At 34.7% G+C, this 24,309-nt stretch overlaps 1 protein-coding gene across 1 annotated transcript in view; it reads right to left on the bottom strand.

Annotated features, from left to right (window-relative positions):
- Positions 1-24,309, bottom strand: part of LOC113514056 (connectin-like) — a 263,683-nt gene that overhangs the window by 68,618 nt on the left and 170,756 nt on the right. Inside the window, exon 2 of the mRNA XM_052892627.1 lies at positions 15,188-15,258. The gene's annotated coding sequence lies outside the window, so the exon portion shown is untranslated. The remainder of the gene's footprint in view (positions 1-15,187; positions 15,259-24,309) is intronic.

Below are 24,309 nucleotides of genomic sequence, written 5' to 3'. Positions count from 1 at the left end.
CCACGTGGAGGTCGACCTGACAGGGTATATTGCTAGCAATGGGATTAGTAGCCCGCATTACTAACAATCTCTTTTCCCCAAGCAGGTTAGTTGGCCCATCGCGACGAATTCAACAAGAATTAACCATGATAGTTTCCAAGATAAACCACGTTGAGGTCGAGTGGAAACACTAGGTTGATAGAACTACACAAGAGGACTACATTCGCTTGCCTCTATATTATTGCTTATAGACAATTGAATAAAAATACCAAATGGTAAACATTCGTATATTTTGTAATATACGATATGAGATAGGAATGGGACGAAATAAGACAGTTTATCTTTCCTGCTTCACTACTCACAATAATGTTGGCGAAACATTGACAGCGCCCGACGCGAGGGACACATGGATGGATATTGGATGTAACTGACACTTTAGGTGAACACTTAGCATATTTACTTGATACATAAGTATATATAAAGGTAGTACAACATAGCTGTACGAGTATATGTCGAAATGTATAAAGGATGGAAAAGTAATAACATTATTTATTTAGAAACAAACATATTCATATGAAGAAAATATGAAAATGTTGTGGTGTATTTTGATATGTCACAATAAATAAAAATCAATCATAATAAAAAAAACACGAGAGGGAGACTTTGTACAAAAGTCGATTGCTTAGGTACCTTTGTCCCATTCGCGTTTCAACCGTGAAGCAGTTGTGTTTGCATGGCTGTGTTTCGGTTTGAAGGGTGGGATATTGCGTGAATTTACTGGGTACGGAGGAATAACACCTGAGTCTTTAGGAATGACAACGCATGAGGGGTATTATGGGCGAAATAGTATACTCTGTTATGTCCATGGTATTGCTCATGTCTATAGGCGACGGTTACCACTTTCCATCAGGTGGGCCGTCAGCTTGTTTGCCATTGTAAGTTGTATAAAAAAAAACACGGAATACAAAAAGTGACAAAACATTATTGCTGTATGTATGTGTAATTCTGATGAGATTATTTTTATTTTTTTTGTATAACAAGTTTTAATATTTGCAAGCCTACAGTGTCTCAAAATAAGATTGGACTGTATTTTTTATCTGATGTGACACCTATAAAAATGTACCTTATTCTAGCAAAAAAATTAAATCTTATTCTAAATTTAATATATTATATAACAACGTCAGCAAGCAAATGTACCAAAATAGTTTATTTATTTATATTATTGTAAATTTATAAGAAACTTATATAATAATTTAATTTGAGTAAATAAAAAATGAAATGCTATTTATTTATTTATTATATCACTATCATATGGATTCATACTACATAGTCAAATATGTAACAAATTGACACATGTATCTTTTAAGCATTGTAATGGGTGCGAGAGAGATAGACATCCTATTAATACAGTTTTTATCACTAAGAAAATCTTTTACGTGATAGCAGGCCTTATTTTGTAGAAGCGTTTTTAATTATCTAACATTTTTACTAGGGGGGAAAGGGATTGTTAGTAATGGGATTTGATTTAGGAATACACCCTATCAGGTCGACCTCCACGCGGTTCCCTTGGAAACTACCGTGATTAATTCTGGTGGAATTCGTCACTATAGACTAACTGATCTGCTTTTTCATCCTCACCTATCATCCCGCACTGGTGCCCCGCCAGCGTATACCGTTAACGCAGGCGGGGTTACCATCCCATTATATAAAACAACACATTAAAAAACATACCTATTTTCAAACTTATTTAATTTCTTTTTTTTTTTGTATATGACGGTAGTTTATTATACATAATTTTTTTTTAATGGATGATAATGGAATGGTAACCCCACCCGCGCTATCGGTATACACCGACGAGGCACCAGTGAAGAATGATAGGTGAGGATGAAGCAGGTCAGTTAGCCCATCGTGGCGAATTCAACAAGAATTGTTCACGATGGTTTCCAGGGGGAACCACGTGGAGGCCGACCTAATATACATTAATATTGACATTGATATTTGACATTGATTGAATCACTGTTCATTGATAAATGCATCTCACCTGACGAGAAGTGGAGATATTTTTCTATTTTTTTTAATATATCTGAGAATCCAATTAAGTATTTTATGGAAAGTGGATACAACTTTACTTGTGAGATCTATTTATCCTTATCTTTACTAATATTATCGACGTAAAAGTTAGTTTATTTGCTTGTTTGTTACCTTATAGTGCTTTAACGCGCTTAACCAGCCATTGTATAATTTGGTATAATATTTGGTATAAATTTTGATAGAATATAGGCTATTTTTTGTCAAAGTCAGTCAGTAAAAGCAAAAAAGTATTCTGGTCATGCAAATTAAGTCGCGGGTAAAAGTGCGTATTACACAATTTCCAATATTTTACATATACAATTCGATTCAATCATTTATTGCTATTTCATATTCTAACAATATAGATCTCAAATTATTAAAGGTAAAAAATCAACATGAACTCTGGAAGGGCACAACAATCACATTAATAAATAATACATGACTTTAACACAAAATAACGCAAAATAAATAAAACATTATTACATTAAAACAAAACAAATATGTACAAATACAATTAAGTTTTCTCATTGAAAAATTCCTGCAGTATATATAACTTTTTATAATTACATATTTTTTTTAAAGCTATTTAAACTTTTCAATGTCATTTAGATTTTTTAAGTTTATTGGCATTTTATTGTATTTTTTACTGACATTGTATATTTCGAAAAATAAATAAATAAATCTTTCTAATGGACATAATTATTATTTAAATAAACTAAGGTAGTTACAAGTTAAGTATAAACATGATAACTCACACCATGACCTATTTACAACTGCATAATGTTAACTCATTCCATATAGAAAAAAGAATCGAGTGTTAAAATTGTAATAATATCGGGCCAAGCTTTTAGGAACAATGAATCCACAATCAAACGCACAGGTAAAAGCTTTAAAGTTAAAAAAGGGGAGGTATTTTTATTGGAAGTTAATAATGGCTAACATGGCCCACTCGTGACGTATAGTGCTGGTCGACTACAATACTGTATGGGGCAACATGAAACGATCACATGAACAGAAAAATGGCTCCATACGTAGATGAAAATTGCCGATGCATATGAACGTATCTATTCCATGCTGCATTCTCGTTAGGTCGATCATTCCATTCGTTACAAGCTAAAGTACGTATTTTGCGAATTGTTTGCGATAGCTGAAAATTGTAATATATTTGCTGTCAATCTTTTTTTTTTTAATTTTTTTATACAACTTAGAATGGCAAACAAGCTGACGGCCCACCTGATGGAGAGTGGTAACCGTCGCCTATAGACATGAGCAGTACCATGGACATAACAGAGTATACTGTTTCGCCCATGATACCCCCCATGCGTTGCCATTCCTGAGGACTCAGGTGTTATTCCTCTGTACCCAGTAAATTCACGCCATATCCCACCCTTCAAACCGAAACACAGCCATGCAAACACAACTGCTTCACGGTTGAAACACGAATGTTTATTTAGCAACCTACTTCAAAAAGAAGCAAGTTCTCAATTTCATTGTATTTTTTTAAGCTTGCTACTTCATAACTTCGTCAGTTAGGACATCTTACTATTGCTTGTTGATCACTTATAGTGCAATTCAAATATGCATTTAAGACATATAACGATTACGATGCATTTGCGCTACGAGATACTTTAAAAATTAGCAAATGATTTTTTTTATGCAACTTAGAATGGCAATCAAACTGATGGAAAAAGGTAACCGTCGCCTATAGACATGAGCAGAGTACTATGAACATAACAGAGTATACTGTTTCACCCATAATATCCCCCATGCGTTGCCATTCCTGAAAACTCATGTAATATTCCTCTGTACCCTGTAAATTCACGCCATATCCCATCCTTCAAACCGAAACACAGCCATGCAAACACAACTGCTTCACGGTTGAAACACGCATGGGACAGAGGTACCCAAGCAATCGACTTTTGTACAAAGTCTCCCTCTGGTAAATATAATAATAGACAAATTGTATAACGGAAAATAAAACCCTAAAAGCAACAGAAGATTATTATAATAAGAGAATACATTTTTGATACAAATTGTTAATAATCAAAATTGATTAATTCTTGTCCATTATAAATAACAGCTATATTACATCTATTATTGTTATTACACGATACCATAATTAGCATCTATTGTTATTGATTCAATCTACAAATTACTCCTGTATAGTAGAACAATTGGATCCAATTAGATGTAACAAAACAGAGCTTACGCCAGTACACTGTATACAGACTGAAAACAATTACAGCGTTCAAAACACATTTACAAATGTCGAATCGTTATCAGCTATTTAGGTTAATTTGCTGCCATCTATTATCGATTATCGTTATTAGTATAGAAAATTATGTTTTTTTTTTTATGGATGATAATGGAATGGTAACCCCACCCGCGCTATCGGTATACACCGGCGGGGCACCAGTGAAGAATAAGATAGGTGAGGATGAAGTAGATCAGTTAGCCCATCGTGACGAATTCAACAAGAATTGTTCACGATGGTTTCCAGGGGAACCACGTGGAGGTCGACCTAATAAGGCATATTGCTAGCAATGGGGCTGTCAAACTCCATTCCTAACAATCCCTTTCCCCCCTAGAAAATCATGTTAGAAATGACTAGATAAAAATTATCAAGCAAATGAAGACTTTTGTTGCGTTAAGTGTTATTCAGTCCAAGGTTCACATTTAGCGTTGCCATATTAAATATCTTTTTTTAGCAATTTTGGCTAAAATATTTTATATACGCGAAATTTTTAAAGAAATTTTTAGAAAAATTTTCGTGGAAAAGTGAAATTGAAATGGCGAACTTTGTATATTTTTTTCGATAGATTTGGTATTCATTTATTGAATTACAGAATATGCCAGTAAAGGTGCTGGAATGATATGAAGACAGCATAGAGAACGAAAACAGTTTTATTTCTGTCATCCACGTAATGGTTAAATGATAAAATATACTAAAAATGCAAACAAGTTTAAATAATAAGTTGTGAAAACAAAGGAAATCATATTAAGGTGTAAGAGATTGCTTTTAGCGATAAAGTCGCCTTTTGTATATGCACATTCTGTATATACACTCCTTGTACACATCTCTATTGCGCGTGATTTTTTTTACAACACAGGGGGCGAACGAGCATGCGGCTCGCCTGATGGTAAGTGACTCTCGCCGCCCATGATCACCCACAACACCAACGGCATTGCATGTGTGCTGCCGGCCTTTTAAAAAGGAATATGCTCTTTTCTTGAAGGTTATGTTATCGTATCGGTTCGGAAATACTGGTGCTAGAAGTTAATTCCAAATAAATAGATTATTATTGTTGTAATTATGTTAAATTTAATAATCATATTTATGTAAAGGGGACACGTAGCGCCATCTGCTATCGTTTTGAGAATAACTATAACTCTGCGCACGCCATATTGTATTATGCTCTCTGATTTCCTCTGTCACTTGCGTCGCATGTCTAGAATATATAAAATATAAGAAATATTAAAAGTTCTCGTCTATTTTTCCATCCATCCATCTCAACAATTATTATTATTAATTTGAAAAAAAAACCAATTGGAATTTAGATAGAAATAAAAATATGCATCTGGCGACCCTGTCCTTATCACTGATTGATTAGTGTTTTATTATTTTCCGTTACTGTTAGTACGCTTGCGTTTATAAACATTTGATATTGAAAACTGACTATTACTAAGTTACTAACTAACTAAATAAGTATTATGACCTTTCTTAATAGTTATCAATCTTTGGCTGATTTAATTTAAGAATAAAAAATAGTTTAAATAATTCTGATGGACGAACCAAAAAATTGGCAGCTTAATTTATTTCATTATCAATACAAAATAATTCTGACAAATAACAACAGTCTTTTAGACTATATTTGTTGCTTTGATTCTACTGCGGATTTCCAATCTGATCATTTCCAATTCTGACGCAGTACATTTTGCCTAATAAAAAAAAGCTACTTCAATCGTGAACAAACAAAACATTTTTATACAACAATTATGTATCGTCGATATCTCACATTGTACATATGTGAATTTAGAACGTGGGAACGCGTGTTTATATACATATATAAATGTATAGCAACAAGCAGTTATTGTTCTATAAATTTGGCAACTTAGATCGTTTCAAAATAAACATGGAATTAAACGCTATTAATTTTAAAAAGAAGTATGAAAATAAGTTCAAAATTAGAGACATAGCTGCGTCTTAAATAATTTAAAATCGTGTTTCACAAAAAAATACTTCATTTGTGGCAAAAACTAAATTTAAAAACTAAGCTACTATATATCTATCTATCGTATTTAAGAGCTGCGCTCTTGTCGGTGGAGCTCTTGCCACTCACTACGATTTTCAGCGAGTCTCTTCACCTCTTGATACGACACGACACCGACTCCTTCCTTGATCTGTCTGATGTAACTATGTCTTGGTCTCCCTCTTCCCCTTTTTCCTTCTATCTTACCTTCTATCCTTAGCTACTAAACTGACAAAATTTTAATAGAAGCATTTTGTCTTTATTTTGTACTTTTTAGATAAAAAAATAATTTTCTAAATCGGTTTATAACTAATGGAATTATGGGGCGACAAATATACAAAAAAAAAAAAAATATAACCGAATTGAAAAAATCAAGAAGCAGCTTAAAAATACGCTCCAAAACTGCTAGCAGCATTTGTTAGTCTAACAAACTAACTAAATATTTCTATTTGAATAGCAAACTCAATTACTGGCACGTCGTTATTAAGTTTACCCCTTATGTTTTATGTAAACAAATACATAACGCGCAGCTTCACCTACTTTTCGAAGTTGTATCGATCTGAACTTTGCGAATCCAACTTGGTTGGTGTGTTTGTAAAACTACGCCACATCTTTCAATCACAAAACACCGCAAAGTTTAAAGACGCATCTTTACTTAACTGTAATATATTACGCACTAGTTTCTACCCGCGACGTCGTTTGCTTAACTAGGGTTTATTGATTGACTGAAATAAACTTACATTACTTCCTTCAAGAAAAGAAGTGGCCATTTTTAACTAATAATACTTAATACTATGCACTTTCTTATATATGTATTGTATATGTATTTATATTATCTTTTGTACATATACATATTTACAATTTCTTATATTTATTAGTATACTATTTAGTTCTTTAGTTCTTTATTGTACACAAAAATACTATTTATTTTAAATTTCCATTCGTGTTTCAACCGTGAAGCAATTGTGTTTGCATGGCTGTGTTTCGGTTTGAAGGGTAGGATATGGCGTGAATTTACAGGGTACAGAGGAATAACACCTGAGTCCTCAGGAATGGCAACGCATGGGGGGTATCATGGGCGAAACAGTATACTCTGTTATGTCCATGGTACTGCTCATGTCTATAGGCGACGGTTACCACTTTCCATCAAGTGGGCCGTCAGCTTGTTTGCCATTCTAAGTTGTATAAAGAAAAAAAAAATTACGTTAAGTTCTTAATTTTCTTGTACCTTTCCTGCACCAGATTACCTGATAATAATTTTCTCTCTCACTACATTGGGTTGACTGGAAGTGATCTCATTTAGAGATAAGCCCTCCCTTGCTGACAAGTTGTTAAACTAATCGTTGAATCTTTTTTTACAAGTGCAATAAAGAATATATCGAATATAATCTTATATATAAAATTCTCGTGTCACGGTGTTTGTTACCAAACTCCTCCGAAACGGCTTTACCGATTTTTATGAAATTTTGTGTGCATATTGGGTAGGTCTGAGAATCGGCCAACATCTATTTTTCATACCCGTCGATGATAAGGGTGACCCACCCTAATTTTTTTTTTTTGACATTTTTTATTTATTTTTATTTTATTATAACTAAGCATTGAAAAATACATATAACTTTATCTTTTCTATTTTCATCGTTTTACGATCAACCCCTATATTTCAATTGCGATTTTTATATTTCGCAATAAGTGGTAAAACAACGTTTACGGGGTCAGCTAGTATATATATATATATATATTTTTGTTTGAATCGAAGCATTTGGCGTTCCATTGTTTCTGCCTACTCTAATGGGAGACAGGCGTGACAGATATGTATGTATGTGTGTATAAAGAATATATATGAAATTAAGTCAAAGTCCTTTTCTATTCCAAAGAATGAAATGCCAAAATACCAAACTGCATGACAATTGGTTAAGCCTTTAAAGCGCTAAGAGTTAATAAACAAACTCACTTTTACGCAATATAAAGAACTACTAAGGATTCCAGAAATAAGAGCTCATTTGGAAAAAAATGGGGAAATACACGTTACTGTTGTAAAGCTTTTTTAAGCCATTTTAAGTAAAAAAAATTTGTTGATAGACGTTGACACGTTGGAAGTCATTTCGCGAATTAAGCGCGTAAAAGCACGATAATATATTTTGATATCTTTAATGTTTAAAAAGAAAGGTAAAGTTTTATAAAATTATATATATATATATATATATATATATATATATATATATATATATATATAAATGTCTATATATATATATTATATATATATATATATATATATAGACATTTATTTAGATATATTAAGACATTTGAATTATAGTATATATACATTTATATATATATATATACGAGGTCTGTCCGGAAAGTTCGTATAAAAGTGTTCTGGAATGCGAGAAAGAGGAGTGGGGAGGCCAGGTAAGCGCAGGACCCCTTCCTTATGTCCCTAACAATGCTTCAGTTCTGGTCTGACCGCCGTGCGGTGCGAACTGGCTTGTCACGCCATCTGTGAAGTTACCTCTTAACGAAACCCCGTCGGCATGGAGCCCGCTTCCGTTGAAGAGCAGCGCGTCGTAATCAAGTTTCTCTCGAAACTCGGCAAGAATGGCCGTGAAATTTTTGCCGATCTCAGAACAGTTTATGGGGATGATGCTGTGAAGGAACCAACCGTCCACAAGTGGCTAAAAAGATTCAGAGAGGGCCGAGACAATGTTGATTGTTTTTTTCGATGTTCGGGGGATTGTCCATCAAGAATTCGTCCCTCCAGGCCAGACAGTTGATGGAAAATTCTACGTCGATGTGCTCAGACGCCTCAAAGCTCGTGTGGCACGAGTTCGTCCAGAATTGGCGCGAGAGGGGCGTTGGATTCTTCACCACGACAATGCCCCTGCCCACACCTCTCTTGTTGTCCGTGAGTTTTTGAGTAAAAATTCCATTACGGTGACCGAACACCCCCCTATTCGCCGGATTTGGCCCCGTGTGACTTCTTCTTGTTCCCAAAAACCAAATTGGTACTTCGGGGGCGGCATTTGGGGGACATAAATGAGATAAAAAAAGCTACGACGGGGCAGCTGAGAAACCTACAACCAGAGGACTTTCAAGGAGCCTTCTCACAGTGGAAACGGCGTTGGCACAAGTGCATTATGTCACAGGGGGAGTACTTTGAAGGGGATAAAATTGATTTACCTGAATAATTGTAAAATAAAATTTTTAAAAAACTTTTATACGTACTTTCCGGACAAACCTCGTATATATATATATAATTATGAAATTTAATTCCTGGTTAGTTGGTTTCTACTATGTAGCCTCGGCATCGTAAGAGGCGACGAAGCAAATTAATGGTAAAATTAACTACGGTTGTCAATCCGCCAGTCAAGTGTGGCGACTACTGGAAAAACTTCAATTACCAGAAACGATGATAATGGTATGACTTCCTGTTTGGTTCGGAAAGTATGGGATTTGGACTCCAAGTCATATGATATATTTTATGAATGATTATGAAAACGAATATTTGATTGATGAAGCAAACGATAATTTAATGTCAGAAATAAGATGTTATGTTACATTAGTACTCATATTTTCACTTTACAAAATAAAAATAGAATTACGTGTAGGATAGGGGTACCCACGTAGTCAATTTTTAGGGTTCAGTAACAAAAAGTTATAAAGGAACCCCTATGGTTCAACTTTGTCCGTCGATCAGTCTATCACTGTGCTATATCGCAGCAAGTACCAATGCTATCGATTCGAAATTTGAATTAGTTATACATATTGTTGGCCCACATATACTGCAATGGAAATAAATGAAAAAAAAATGTTCTTACTGGGGATACAAAAAAGGTACCCAAAATTTTAAAATTGACTTTTGTCATTGATCGCCAATTTTCAAATTATAACATGAAACGGCTATATTCGTACATTTGTATGATTTGGGTGCTGAAAGCTTGACACTAGGCTCCGAGCAGCGATCTATTAATTTGCCTGTAGATGCCTCGTTTGGGGTAAAACACGTGTCGCAAAACGTGCGCGAACAAAATGGCAGTCCAAGATTGATGGCTAATGCGAAAGGTTGTGAAACTTCCGGTAATAATAGTGGTGGTCAATCTTCGAGTGTTGGCAGTCACACACATACTAATAGTAGCGGAATTAAACGATTTTTTTTTGTTCAACTTAGAATGGCAAACAAGTTGACGGTCCACCTGATGGAAAGTGGTAACCGTCGCCTATAGACATGAGCAGTACCATGGACATAACAGAGTATACTGTCTTGCCCATGATACCCCCAAGCGTTGCCATTCCTGAGGACTCAGGTGTTATTCCTCTGTACCCAATAAATTCACACCATATCACACCCTTCAAACCGAAACACAGCCATGCAAACACAACTTCTTCACGGTTGAAACACGAATGGGACTGAGGTACCCAAGCAATCGACTTTTGTACAGTCTCCCTCTGGTATAATATAATGGAAATAATTCTAATCAAATAACCAATGATATGGACTTCCGCAAGATAACACCTAATTTAATAAAATATTCATTTCTTAGTTTTTTACTTATAATAGAAATAGTGAGAAAAAAGCCCTTTCCCCTTATCTTAGAAATTTTAGAAGACAAAATTTGAAAAATTAAAAGTATTTGTTAATATTAAACGAAAAAAAAAATCTCAAACTAGCATTATTTTTGAGAAATCAAAAAGCCCTTAAAACTAAAATAAGACATTCGAATTAAAGTATCAATAACTGTAAGGTATCTATTTTGTATGGGATTTGTAATAAAGCTCCTTTTATCTCAATCATGTGAAACCTTCGTGTGTGTGAGTTCAACTCCCACCTGACCTTTTATTTTTATAAAATCTCTCTTTTTTTTATACCACTGAGGTGGCAAACAAGCATACGGCCCACCTGATGGTAAGTGGTTACCGTAGCCTATGAACACCTGCAATACCAGAGGTATTACGCGTGCGTTGCCGACCCTGAAGAAACCTCTTTACCCCCCTTTTGAAGAACCCCACGCTGTAGTCTCTTGGGAAAACCTCGGCAGGAAGCTCATTCCACAACCTGAATGTTCGTGGGAGGAAACATCTCTGAAACCGCGCAGTACGCGACCATTGAGGCTGTAGGACATGAGGATGAACTCCCTGCCGATGGCGAGCCGTACGATGGTAGAAAGTGGCTGTGGGCATCATATTGAACAATTCCTCTGAGCACAATCCATTGTACAGGCGGTAGAACACGCAGAGTGAGTAAAAGTATAAAATTGCAAACATATTAAAGTTCCTTTAAATTGCTTTTATATATTAAAAAATATGTTTTAATAAATTGAAAATGACTTACACTATCTCATTATAAGGTAGTCTATATTTTTTCTTTAGCTTTCATTCAATGAACATGTTTTCTATAATTATGATGAGAATGTATTAAAAAAAAATCAATCTACTAAATTCAGATAAAATATTGTCGTGTGGTCCCGAAGTAGAATAGACCACCTTTCCTTTCCTTTCCTTTCCCGTGAGTGTAGTAAGAGGCGACTAAGGGAACTTAATGATCGACAGAAGGGTAGCTGTGTTTCTCTTAAAACATCACTAATCGCAGTAGCCAACCTGTCTGTCAAGCAACTACTAACGGAACCTCCCAATAGGTCTCATCTATGTTCAGCCTTGAACAGTTGACGGTTAATATGATGATGATGATGAGATAAATATTTAGAAATAATAGGATCTTCATCGTGCCTGTGATCAAACTGTTTATAATCACTCCTCTCCATCCAAAGGTTGCCTGGAAGAGATCGCTCTTAGCGATAAGGTCGCCCATTGTTTTCTCACTGTGATTATTTCTTGTTATTATTTATATTTATAATAAGTTTACTATTGTAATCTTTTGGAGGAAACAATAAAGAGTATCTATCTATCTATCTAAAATATGTCTTTGAGCAGTTACATCAAAATGTGATATTATAAAAAAAAAAATCATATTTACTTCTATACTAATATCAAAAACAGAGTAGTGAGTTTGTTTGTTAACCTAATTATAATTGTTTTTGGTGCCTTAATTATTTAGACAATCGTCAAGTAATTTGGCATACACGTAATATTTAATATGGAAAAAGATATAGGCTACTTCTTACTCTAGTCAAAATACTCCAGTCACGCAAACGAAGTAGCGATATAAAACTAGTATCTAATAAAAATATTAAATTATAACATTTGGAAGAGTCTGCAGTAATTAAATTCTTAATAAACAATATTACAAACATTGTAAGTTTGTTTGTTTGTCTCTCGGCGCCCCAACGGCTCAACCAATCGTAATGAAATTTAGTATAATGTTTGGGGTGGCGTAAGAGGGCTTATGTTTAACAATGGGCGAAGAGTAGCTTAAACGACGATAGAGATGGAAGATGCTATTGAAATCAGTTTGTATGTGTATTTTAGTTGAAACTAGAGATCTGTTCCGGTTTCACACGGATATAGAATTAGACAGACAGATATATAAATGATAAGAAAATCCAAAACAAAGTGTGCGGTTTATAAGAAGTAAACGAAGAGGTAGACAGGTGTAGACTGTAATTTTCTTTAATACTATTTAGAGATAAACTTACATTGTTGTTTTTTTTTTCCTGTTTGTAGAATATTCGAATTAATATTTTTTTTTATACAACTTAGAATGGCAAACAAGCTGACGGCCCACCTGATGGAAAGTGGTAACCGTCGCCTATAGACATGAGCAGTACCATGGACATAACAGAGTTTACTGTTTCGCCCATGATACTACACATGCGTTGCCATTCCAGAGGACTCGGGTGTTATTCCTCTGTACCCAGTAAATTCACGCCATATCCCACCCTTCAAACCGAAACACAGCCATGCAAACACAGCTGCTTCACGGTTGAAACACGAATGGGACAGAGGTACCCAAGCAATCGACTTTTGTACAAAGTCTCCCTCTGGTAAAATAATGTCGTGTTTTATACGATGTTGCGGTCTTTAAAGAAGGTATGGGGAATATGTTGTTCTTACTGATTCTGTAAAGGTCCTTCTGAAAACTGAAACAGAGCAAAATAGAAAAAATCGGGAGAGTACTAGGAGGAAGGATGTCAGTACTAACTTTGTGCCCCGTCTGGACATTGTCAAACACGGTACACGTCATCAGGCAGTAGTGTTATTTAATAAATTACCTGTCCAGTCAAAAATTATACAAAGACTCAATTCTTTTAAGATTAAATTACGATCCCTTTTACTGGAGTAATGTTACTACTCCGTACACGACTTCTGTACTGTTGATTAATGTAAATAATTAAAAATAAATTTGACATATGTATATAATATTACGATGAAGTTGACATTGTTTATTACAGAATTTATTTATTATAATTTATTGTTATTATTATAGTTATTGGATGGTTGTAATATTCAGATTAATGTAATGATTTTTGTATGTTTATCCCTTATTTCAGACACAATGTACATTGTTTTTTGAATAAGTGACTAATGACTATGGATACCGATCCGATATATATATATTGGGTTTCTCTGGACATTGATGGTGGGAAAAAGGTCATCACCCCATTTGAATATTGCATATATCGATCAGATTTCAATTTTCGAATACCTTAAAACACTGTTATCCAATATTATTTTTTGGATAACAAACTTTTAACATATGTATATGTATATGTATACACAAATATATATATTGCTATATATTGCCCAACCCTACTTTACTTTAAAGGCGATCTCGAACCTTGAATATCTAAAATGTAATCTGGTTTTCTTACATCAATGTTTTTTTCTTCAATACACGGGATAATGTTTTAACGCCAAGCGATTGTGAGCTCTAAAATTATGTGTGCAATAAACACTTTCGTTTGTAACTTTCATAATAATTTCAGTACGGCGTCATTAACTAGTTCATGTCTAAAGTGTTGCTATTATTATAAAGTTAGCTGTATAACCCTTTATATCGGTAAATTTATGTGGTAATAATATAAAGCAATAATGTCATTTCATAATCTTAAAAGGGGCAAAGGATAGTCGCTGTAATAGAGTAGGAAAAGTTACCTTCTATATAATATAACTACTGAATTTAGCGCCCTCTGGTGTGAAAAGTTTTTATGTCACAAAGCAAGTGATAATAATTTTTAAATTATTCAATAATAAATTAGAAACATTCAAAGATTTAGGCTGAGATTCGATTTAAGGACCATCGGACCACAATTAAACGTTAAAAAGCTCTCACTGCTTGCTAATAATTTTTTACTACTACAATATAATAAATATGAAAGTGTGTTTGCTTGCCTGCTGATCTGCGTTTTAATAAGTTTAAAACTGTTATTAAAAAAAAAAAACACTTATTGAACAAAACACACTAAACGATTACTTGAATGACAAAAGTACATGGTATTAGTCGATCATGCACTGGCTTTTAACGACCATGTAATTTTAGACATAATAGACATAATGTTAACAGAGATTTAAAAGAGTAATTGAGTCTCTTGTGGGCTCTTATCAACAGATAACAACCTTCCGAACCCTGTAGTAGATTAAAAAAAAATTGACGATTTAAAAGTGTTTGTAAAAAAGTCTTTTTGAATAAAGCTAGTTTGAATTTGGAAAATCGTTGGTTTCTTACCTTATATAATAAAAAATAACGGTCGATATCATCATCAACATATAAAAGTATAAAATATTCAAACTTTTTAGGAAGACACTTAAAAATTTTAATGCACGAAATGCCGCTCGTGACACAGCCGTGAATCGCGCTCATGAATAAGGGCTGATGTAGAGTTCGAAACTGGACGAACATCCCTAATCTTAAAAGATGAGTAAACTCAACATTAATAATAACTATACAGTATAACTCACGATAGTTATTATTTGACAGTAGTGTTCATATTGCTTACCTTTGTGTTAAATCAGTAGTTTAATTCATTTGCACCGAAGGTGGGTGTTGCAACGGTAAGTTCCTCCATTCCTGAAACAAAATATATCTAATTATTATTAATAAATATATTCCGCGGCTTTAAGTTAATAAATTAGTATTTTTTTAATGGATGATAGTGGAATGGTAACCCTGAAAGCGCTATCGGTATACACTGGCAGAGTCTTGTCTATAGGCGACGGTTACACCCTTTCTATCAGGCGGTAAAAAGATTTGGATTTGATTGTTTGCAAAAAAATATATATATTCCTTTATAACGAATATAATTACAAAAAAAAAATATTTTAAAAGTTTATGTTCTTTTTTAACAATATTCCTCACAATCTTAAGGTTGCAAATAAACAATAATAATAAATATATTTTGCAATAAACAATGTCAACTTCATTGTATTATAATATATGTGTCAAATTTATTTTGAATTATTTACATTAATCAACAGTACAGAAATCGTGTACGGAGTAGTAACATTACTCCAGTAAAAGGGATCGTAATTTAGTCTTAAAAGAATTGAGTCTGTATAATTTTTAACTGGACAGGTAATTTATTAAATAACACTAATGCCTGATGACTTGTACCGTGTTTGACAATGTCCAGACGGGGCACAGAATTAATACTGACATCTTTTCTCCTAATATATACGAATATATGAATGAAACCTATTAAAAGTATAGCAGATACAGTAAGTAACGCAGTTCATCTAATCATGGGCGTGGTTCATCAATCGACGGTCGACAAATAATCATATTTGCTCGAACTCTTGACTCTTGAACTCGAAACTTGAATGAATGAAGATTTAGATCGCATCGCTGCATGGTCTAATAATAATGCTCTTGTTCTTAATCCTTTAAAATCAAAATATATGGTAATTGGCTCGAAAAATCAAATTGAGAAGGCATCGAACAATAATCTAGTTGTAAAGATCGGTGATACAAATATTGAACATGTTTGCGAGGCAAAGAACCTTGGTGTGCTTTTTGACAGTAATTTGCGTTTTGAAAACCATGTGTTGGGTTTGGTCCGGAATTGCTTTTATCGACTTAAAATATTATACAAGATACGAAATTTGTTGTCAGAAAGATCACGAATTACACTCTGTGAATCTCTTGTGTTATCCAGATTAAATTATGGTGATCTGGTCTACGGGCCTCGTCTCCTTTCTTCATCTCGTCGAATGATACAGAGGATTCAGAATGCGTGCTGTCGCTTTTGCTTTGTTGTTTCACCTCGTAGTCACATTACACCATATTTGAATGAAGCATCTATGTTGAACATGGACTCACGTAGACGATTGCACCTTGCTGTACTTATGTTTGATCTTCTGAAATTTAAATCCCCTGAATATCTATATAAAAAACTCAAATTTCCGACTTTCAACAATTATTATGGATGTAATGTGTCTCGATCAACGCGGCCCCCGTTGGCGGTTCATAACCATAGGACAGTCGCTTTTACCGGATGTTTTCGCCACCAGGCGACTAAATGCTGGAATAACATACCCCCTCCAATGAGACTAGCTGCATCCAAATCAATTTTTAAAAAATTGATAAAGCAACATTTATTAAATAAGCAAAAATTTGGATTAGTCGCCTGGTAGCGACTGCTTTTAACATAATTACTGTGGCGAATTATTATTTATATATGTTAAATATTATGTTTAATTAATTAATGAAATATATTATATTATTTATGCATCATCTATATAAGTATGTGTCTATATAATATAATTTTACCTTTTGCTATTAAATTGGTTACACAGGTTATACTCTGGGTTTGTTGCACGCGTCCGTGTAGCCTTGCTTCAGGTTGCAGCTGAAAATCAGTGCTTTGCTTTTAAGCAAAAGTATCACTGAGCTGTAGCCTTTTTGGGTCACTGCGACACACTTGGTGAAAACATATCTCCAATATTAATTTTATGTTTTATATGTTGTTTTATATTTGAAAAATGTAAATAATCAAATTGTATCATTTTATTCATTAATTTACGTGTGTTAAATGGCTCAAATAAAGTGTTTATCTATCTATCTATCTATCTAACTCAAATTTCCCAGGTGCATCTAAAACCGCGTCAAAACGTACCGATAAACGACGAGATATTACGTAAATATTGTCATCCTATTCTGATCCTCTGATGGATATAACCCCCGCCCCCCTCAATGGCTTTAAATGAAACGGTGCACTGCTTTTTACCATCCACTTTCTTCCTACTGTCTAGCGAAGATTATCATCAATCGATCCAGGGGCGGAAGGGATTTTAGTAATACGGACAATCCAATCCCATTGCTAGAAATATACCATGTCAGGACTCCACGTGGTCCCCCTTGGAGACTTACCAAAGGGAGACTTTGTACAAAAGTCGATTGCTTGGGTACCTCTGTCTCATTCATGTTTCAACCGTGAAGCAGTTGTGTTTGCATGGCTGTGTTTCGGTTTGAAGGATGGGATATGGCGTGAATTTACTGGGTACAGAGGAATAACACCTGAGTCCTCAGGAATGGCAACGCATGGGGAGTATCGTGGGCGAAACACTATACTCTGTTATGTCTATGGTACTGCTCATGTCTATAGGCGACGGTTACCATTTTCCATCAGATGGGTCGTCAGCTTGTTTGCCATTCTAAGTCGTATAAAAAAAAATCGTGTTGAATTACAGGTGTATTCATATCATCCCTCACTGGTGCCCCGCCAGTGTATACCGTTAGCGCAGACGAGGTTACAATTCCATTATTATCCATTAAAAAACAGACCATCGGCCCATACAGCGCTTTCCTGTACGCAGAAAATTAAATTAAAAATATTCTAATTCAAAACAGGGAATTGTGTTTACAAGTAGACTTTGTTTCACAACAAACAGGCTTTTGCTCTGTAAAGACAAACAGCTGTTTTAATCGTCGCTAAATTAATATAAGACTAGCACGGTAGTAAACCTTATTGTAAAAAATAACCATTAAAAACAGTCACGAATAGGCAAATACATAATACAGTATAGCAATAAAAAATACGGACGAATCGAGAAACTCGTCTTTTAAAAATTGCTGGATAAAAAATCTCTTATTAATTAATTATTGGCTGCGTTTCTTTCCGCGTGATTTCTTTTGATTTACCTTCTTCTCTGTGCCAATTACCATGTAAGATATATACCAAATTTGATTCAGGCTTAAGGTGACAACAGGTAACAAATAAACAAACTAACTTTTACATTCTTCTAATATAAAATATGTAGAAATTTGTGAAGTCGGTAGGGCCGCCCTAGACGGACGTATGTTGACCAAATAGGCGACGTGCTGAAGAACGGCCAAATTAAAAGTACCCGTAACCGGCGAACGTGTATGAAAAGATTGATGAATGTGGAAGAAGCGAAAGAAGTTTGTTTGAATCGAAGCATTTGGCGTTCCATTGTTTCTGCCTACCCTAATGGGAGACAGGCGTGACAGATATGTATGTATGTATGTAAGTTTGTGAAGATGTTTGTATATCTCTTTCTTCTCTATACTCAATCACGTATAAACGCCTGGAAAATAAAAAAAATGGTTATATCTTAACAAATAGGATACTTTATGTATTTATCAGAGGGAGACTTCGTAGAAAAGTCGTTTGCTTGGATACCTTTGTACCATTCGTGTTTCAACCGTGAAGCAGTTGTGTTTGCATGGCTGTGTTTCGGGGTATAAAAGGTGGGATATGGCAGTATATATAAACTCTATAAATAATTTACTAAACAGTGCCTACACTATACTAGGCTCGCTGGCCTGTTTCGTACTAGTCAGCGAGTGGCTAATTAAGTTAATCCATATTTATTGCCATTTACAGTCCGGTTCTTGTACAATTTTATCATTTAGGTACTCGAAAGTTAAAATACATTATATAAATAGTTTATAGTATTCGTAAAAATAATTATGAAAGCTATTCCAAGCGTGGTATTTGAACATTAGTTTTTTTTTCGGTCGTGTTTATCATCGCTCACTAATTCACGTGAGCGAGTGACGAGGGTTGCCGCGCACTACTTATGAGTTTGCACTAGAGGGCTCATACGTCACGTCCCTGACTGCTACTGACAGTTTTCTCATTTTTAGTTCTCATTTTGTTAGATTTGCTATCTGTATATTTCCGAATGCTCACTAATATTGTGAACTAGTTGTTCGCCCCGTCTTCGCACTGTTGTATCGATAATTAAAATGTAACCAAATGTCCCCTTTCACTTATTCACTCACTTTTAATATGGAGATATTTTTAACACAAAATTTCCACTTTTTCAAATCATATTTAAGCTCCTTTTTCATACAAATTTTGGTCTGACGAGGCAATCATAATAATGTAAAAAGAATCACCCAAACAAGTGCATTCGTTCTGAAGCGACACATACTTTCGGTATTTGATTTCTATTTATGTAGATCATGATCATCAACATTTGATCCATTATCCGTCCACTACTGGACATAGGCTTCCCTCATAGACTGCCATAAAGAACGGTCCTGAGTCACCTGCATCTACTGACTACCTGCATTGCATTTAAAGGCGTCACTATACGGAGTCGCCACTCAAGAACCTTTCTTCCCCCATATGTTGTTGTTTTTCGAGCTATGTAACCAGCCTTTTGACACTTCAGTTTGTATTGTTATTTATATAGATATGAAACTGAGTTTATTTGATAACTCTTAGCAGTTTAACGGTTTATTTTGGATGAATAAGTGCATATGATACTTTTATTGATCGCTCAATATAACCCAGTTATGCAAACGAAGCCGCAGGTAAAAAATAATGTCGAATACATAGTTGTATTTGTAAATAATTTATATTTCAAAACGAAAAAGAGAATTGGACATTGTTTATTTTATCGCATTCAAATATGTAAATACAACATTTGGAATTACATGAATTCGGCTCTATTTTTTACTCAAAATTAATTTTATTGAATATGATTTGGTTTCATGGAAAATGTATGTGACAGTTAATGAATCTAAAGCGTTCTATGAAATTTAATTTTATATATAAAACAATGTATTCAAATAATACTAGAGAGAGGTCTGTGCACGCTCGTAGACCTCTGTCTCACCTATTTCTTTTGACAAGTAGCTTGCATGTATATGGTATGAATATTTATTATTGAAGGGTGAGATATTTCAGTGAATTTACAGGGTACAGAGGAATAACACCTGAGTCCTCACGATTGGCAACGCATGGGAGGTATCATGGGCGAAACAGTATACTCTGTTATGTTGATGGTACTGCTCATGTCTATAGGCGACGATTACCACTTTCCATCAGGTGGGCCATCAGCTTGTTTGCCATTCTAAGTAGCATAAAAAAAATGTTTTCTCATTGTGATTATTTACTGCAATTATTTATATCTATAATATGTTTATTATTGTAATCTTTTGGAGGAAGCAATAAGAGTATCTATCTACCTATCATTGTTTTAGGTTTTTTTTTCAATGGGTGATGATGGAACAGTAATCTCGCCTGCGCTATCGGTATACGCTGGCGGGGCACCAGTGAGAGATGATAGGTGACGATGAGAGCAGGCCAGTTAGCCCACCGTGACAAATAGTAGAATTAACTATGATAACTAGAATTAACCACGATGGTTTCCAGAGGGAACCACGTGGAGGTCGACCTAATAGGGTGTATTGCTGGCAATGGGTCAATTAGACCCTGTTATTAACAATCTCTTTTTCCCCCCATTGTTTCAGGTCTGATTATTGAATGTAGACACAGTTAATCTATGTCATACAAGCAGTCTATGCATGAGTATTAATACTCAAAACCATATGGGGAATGTGAATTATAAAAAGATAAAAAAGATTTTTAATCAATCAGGTCGACCTCCATGCGGTTCCATGCTGGTAACTATCTTGGTCAATTCTTTGTGAATTCATCACTATGAGTCAAGTGACCCTTTTTTATAATATAGGGGGTAAACGAGTATGCGGCTCGCCTGATGGTAAGTGATTACCGCCACCCTTAGGTTAAATAAATTGCAGTTGTGTTGGAGGCCTTTTAGGAAGTATTGTATTGTAAAATCTTTATTGTACATAATTTATATTGGATACATTAAAATATTTAATATATAAAGGCTCTATTCTTGAAGGTTTTGATATCAAAACTGTAGGCGCCTAACTCTACATGGATTCATCATTCCATTATCACTCATTAAAAAAAAATTCAAACATACGGTAAATTTCTATTAACACATAAGAAAATTTTCATAATATAATTTTAATTTATTATTTTTTATAACTCCAGAGTCTATAACACACAATCATGGGTAATACAGTGTATACCGTGTCGTCCACGGTGCTGTCAATGTTTATAAGTAATGGTTACCGCTTTCCATTAGTTGATGAGCCAGCTAAGTTTCATCAAAAATGCGCGAGAAATGTTTCCGGTGCAACAAGCGTAGACAGGCTGCGACGACGAGTCTATCTAGCAAGCTGTATTATTGTTGAAAAATAAAATAAAACAATATAATAATATAAAGTGCATGTGTAATAAAATGTGCCCTACTTGTACATTTTCTGCATAAAGAGTGTATTTTTATTTTTCAAGAGAGAGAGAGTACTTTAGAGCTCTCTTCATCTAAAAATGGAACGCACGAGTGTTGACATAAAACAAAAGATGGGATAGAACAATGTACCTCCTAAGTTATTACACAGTTAAACATTTCGAATACGACGCTAAGTATATTGCTTAACAATATTTCTGCATACTGCCATGTATGCAAAAATGTTGCATGTTGTTCAGTTACATAAACAACGTTGAACATGTCATCAAAATTATAAGCTTTTTTATGCAAAATGGAATGCTAAAAAATGTGACGTTCCATATCCAAGTAAAGTGGTAACTGTCATCTATAGACATGAATAGTACCATAGGCATAACAGAATATACTGTCTCACCCATGATACTCTATATTTTTTTATCGATGTAACTTAGAATGGCAAACAAGCTGACGGCCCACCTGATGGAAAGTGGTATCTGTCGCCTATAGACATGAGCAGTGCCATGGACATAACAGAGTATACTGGTTCGCCCATGATACCCCCCATGCGTTGCAATTCCTGAGCACTAAGGTGTTATATCTTTGTCTCCTATAATTTCATGACTATTGCCCAGCCTTGCCAATCGAACCACAGCCATGAAAACACAACTGCTTCACGACTGAAACACTGAGACAGAGGTATCCAAGTAGATGACTTTTTTACACAGTCTCTCTTTGGTTAGGTTAAAGAAAGAACAAAAAATATATATACAATACATCGCTTGAAGGTATATATTAAGGAGACTAACTATCTAATCGTAATAGCAATAATTATTTACAATAAAAAAGAAATTAAGTAAGAACAAAAGCTCTAGAAATGGTAAATAACTATGTCATATTATGATCCATAATATACGTATATCTAGTTATATCAACCGCTAATCGTCCATCGCCGAACATCAACTTTCCCTATAAGGAGAGTTTTGCCATAGTTGCCACGATTGGCAGACGAGTTGACAACTGCAGTTAGGCTTTTAATGATATTTTAAGACTAGCGCTGCTGCCTGTTCCTTGACCATTAAGTTCCCTTAGTCGCCTCTTAAGACACATACGGGAAAGTAAGGTGTAGCCAATTCTATACCGGAACCACATGGTAATATTACTGTATTCTATAAAATATCTGGTTAATCGATAATATTTAAAAATAATTCTATTATTTTGTTTAATTCCGCAACCATTAGTAAACAAAATAATTCTAATCTACTAACCAGTGATATTTTTTTTATACAACTTAGAATAGCAAACAAGCTGACGGCTCACCTGATGGAAAGTGGTAACCGTCGCCTATAGACATGAGCAGTATCATGGGCATAACAGAGTGTACTGTTTCGCTCATGATACTCCCATGCGTTGCCATTCCTGAGGACTTGTAGAATTCCACAAAAAATACAACTAGTTCAGTAAAATATACTTATATTATATTAAAACATGTCCATTTATTAGTTTTAATTTTGTATCTAATTACAAAAGGGCGGGGAGTCTGATATAATCTCATTAAATCTGATTAGCAAATAGATATAAGCATAGTTGTATAGCGGGAGTAACATGGGAGACAAAGCGACCATTTTGAGCAAAGTTTCTCACTGATAAAACCATTCTAGGGGAAAGGGACTACTAGTAATGGAGTCTAACAGGCCTATTGGTAACAATATGCCCTATATTGCTAGCAATAGGGCTCCATAGGTTCACCTCTACGCGATTCCCCCTGGAAACCATCGTAGTTCATTCTTGTAGAATTCGTTACGATGGGCTAACGGACCTGCTTTCATCTCTCACTGGTGCCCTGCCAGCATATACCGATAGCACAGACGGGATCACCATTCTATTATCATTCATAAAAAATGCTATTTCAGTATTTTATTCTCTCTGACCGCTGGATTAATGTTATTTTGTTTAATTCCGCTAACATTAATTTAAGCGAGACAACAAATAAGTGCTAAGAATTGGTGCTAAGAATTGATCCCCATTTGTAAAGGTTCAACGCTCCCTTATTAGTTAGTGGAGAATCTCCCTTCTTTAGTATCAATATTGCGATACGTGGTTTGCTTTTAAATGATATCACAATCCATTCACGTTCAGAAGCATTTTATAGACCACTGGTCGTTGTAACTACATTTTTTTTTATACAACTTATCATGGATATAACAGAGTATACTGTTTCGCCCATGATACCCCTCCATGCGTTGCCATTCCTGAGGACTCAAATGTTATTACTCTATACCCAGTAAATTCACGCCAAGATATTGATCAACCGAAAGCTGCGGAAGACGTCCAATAAAAAATAGCATTCACTCTCTTGCACATTGTCATACTTTCTAGAATAAGAGTTTATTTTTAGAACTGTTTATTATTATTCATTTTTTTTACGTATTGCAGATACATCTCAATTTACAAATTCTCAATGCGAGCATAAACCGCATTGGAAATGACTGAAGACGCTTCCTTCACTAATTGGACGGCGCAGCCTGTCAAAGGTCTCTCTCTACCACGATGTCGTTGCAAAAGGCATTGTTATCTAAAAATATCATCATTATTATTGACAATGTTA

The sequence above is a fragment of the Galleria mellonella genome, unplaced genomic scaffold, assembly GCF_026898425.1.
Source record: "Galleria mellonella isolate WM207_F2 unplaced genomic scaffold, CSIRO_AGI_GalMel_v1 utg1634, whole genome shotgun sequence".
In the NCBI taxonomy this organism is placed as follows: domain Eukaryota; kingdom Metazoa; phylum Arthropoda; class Insecta; order Lepidoptera; family Pyralidae; genus Galleria; species Galleria mellonella.
The sequence above is the reverse complement of the archived record's forward strand: the minus strand, read 5'-3'. Positions and strand labels throughout refer to the sequence as shown.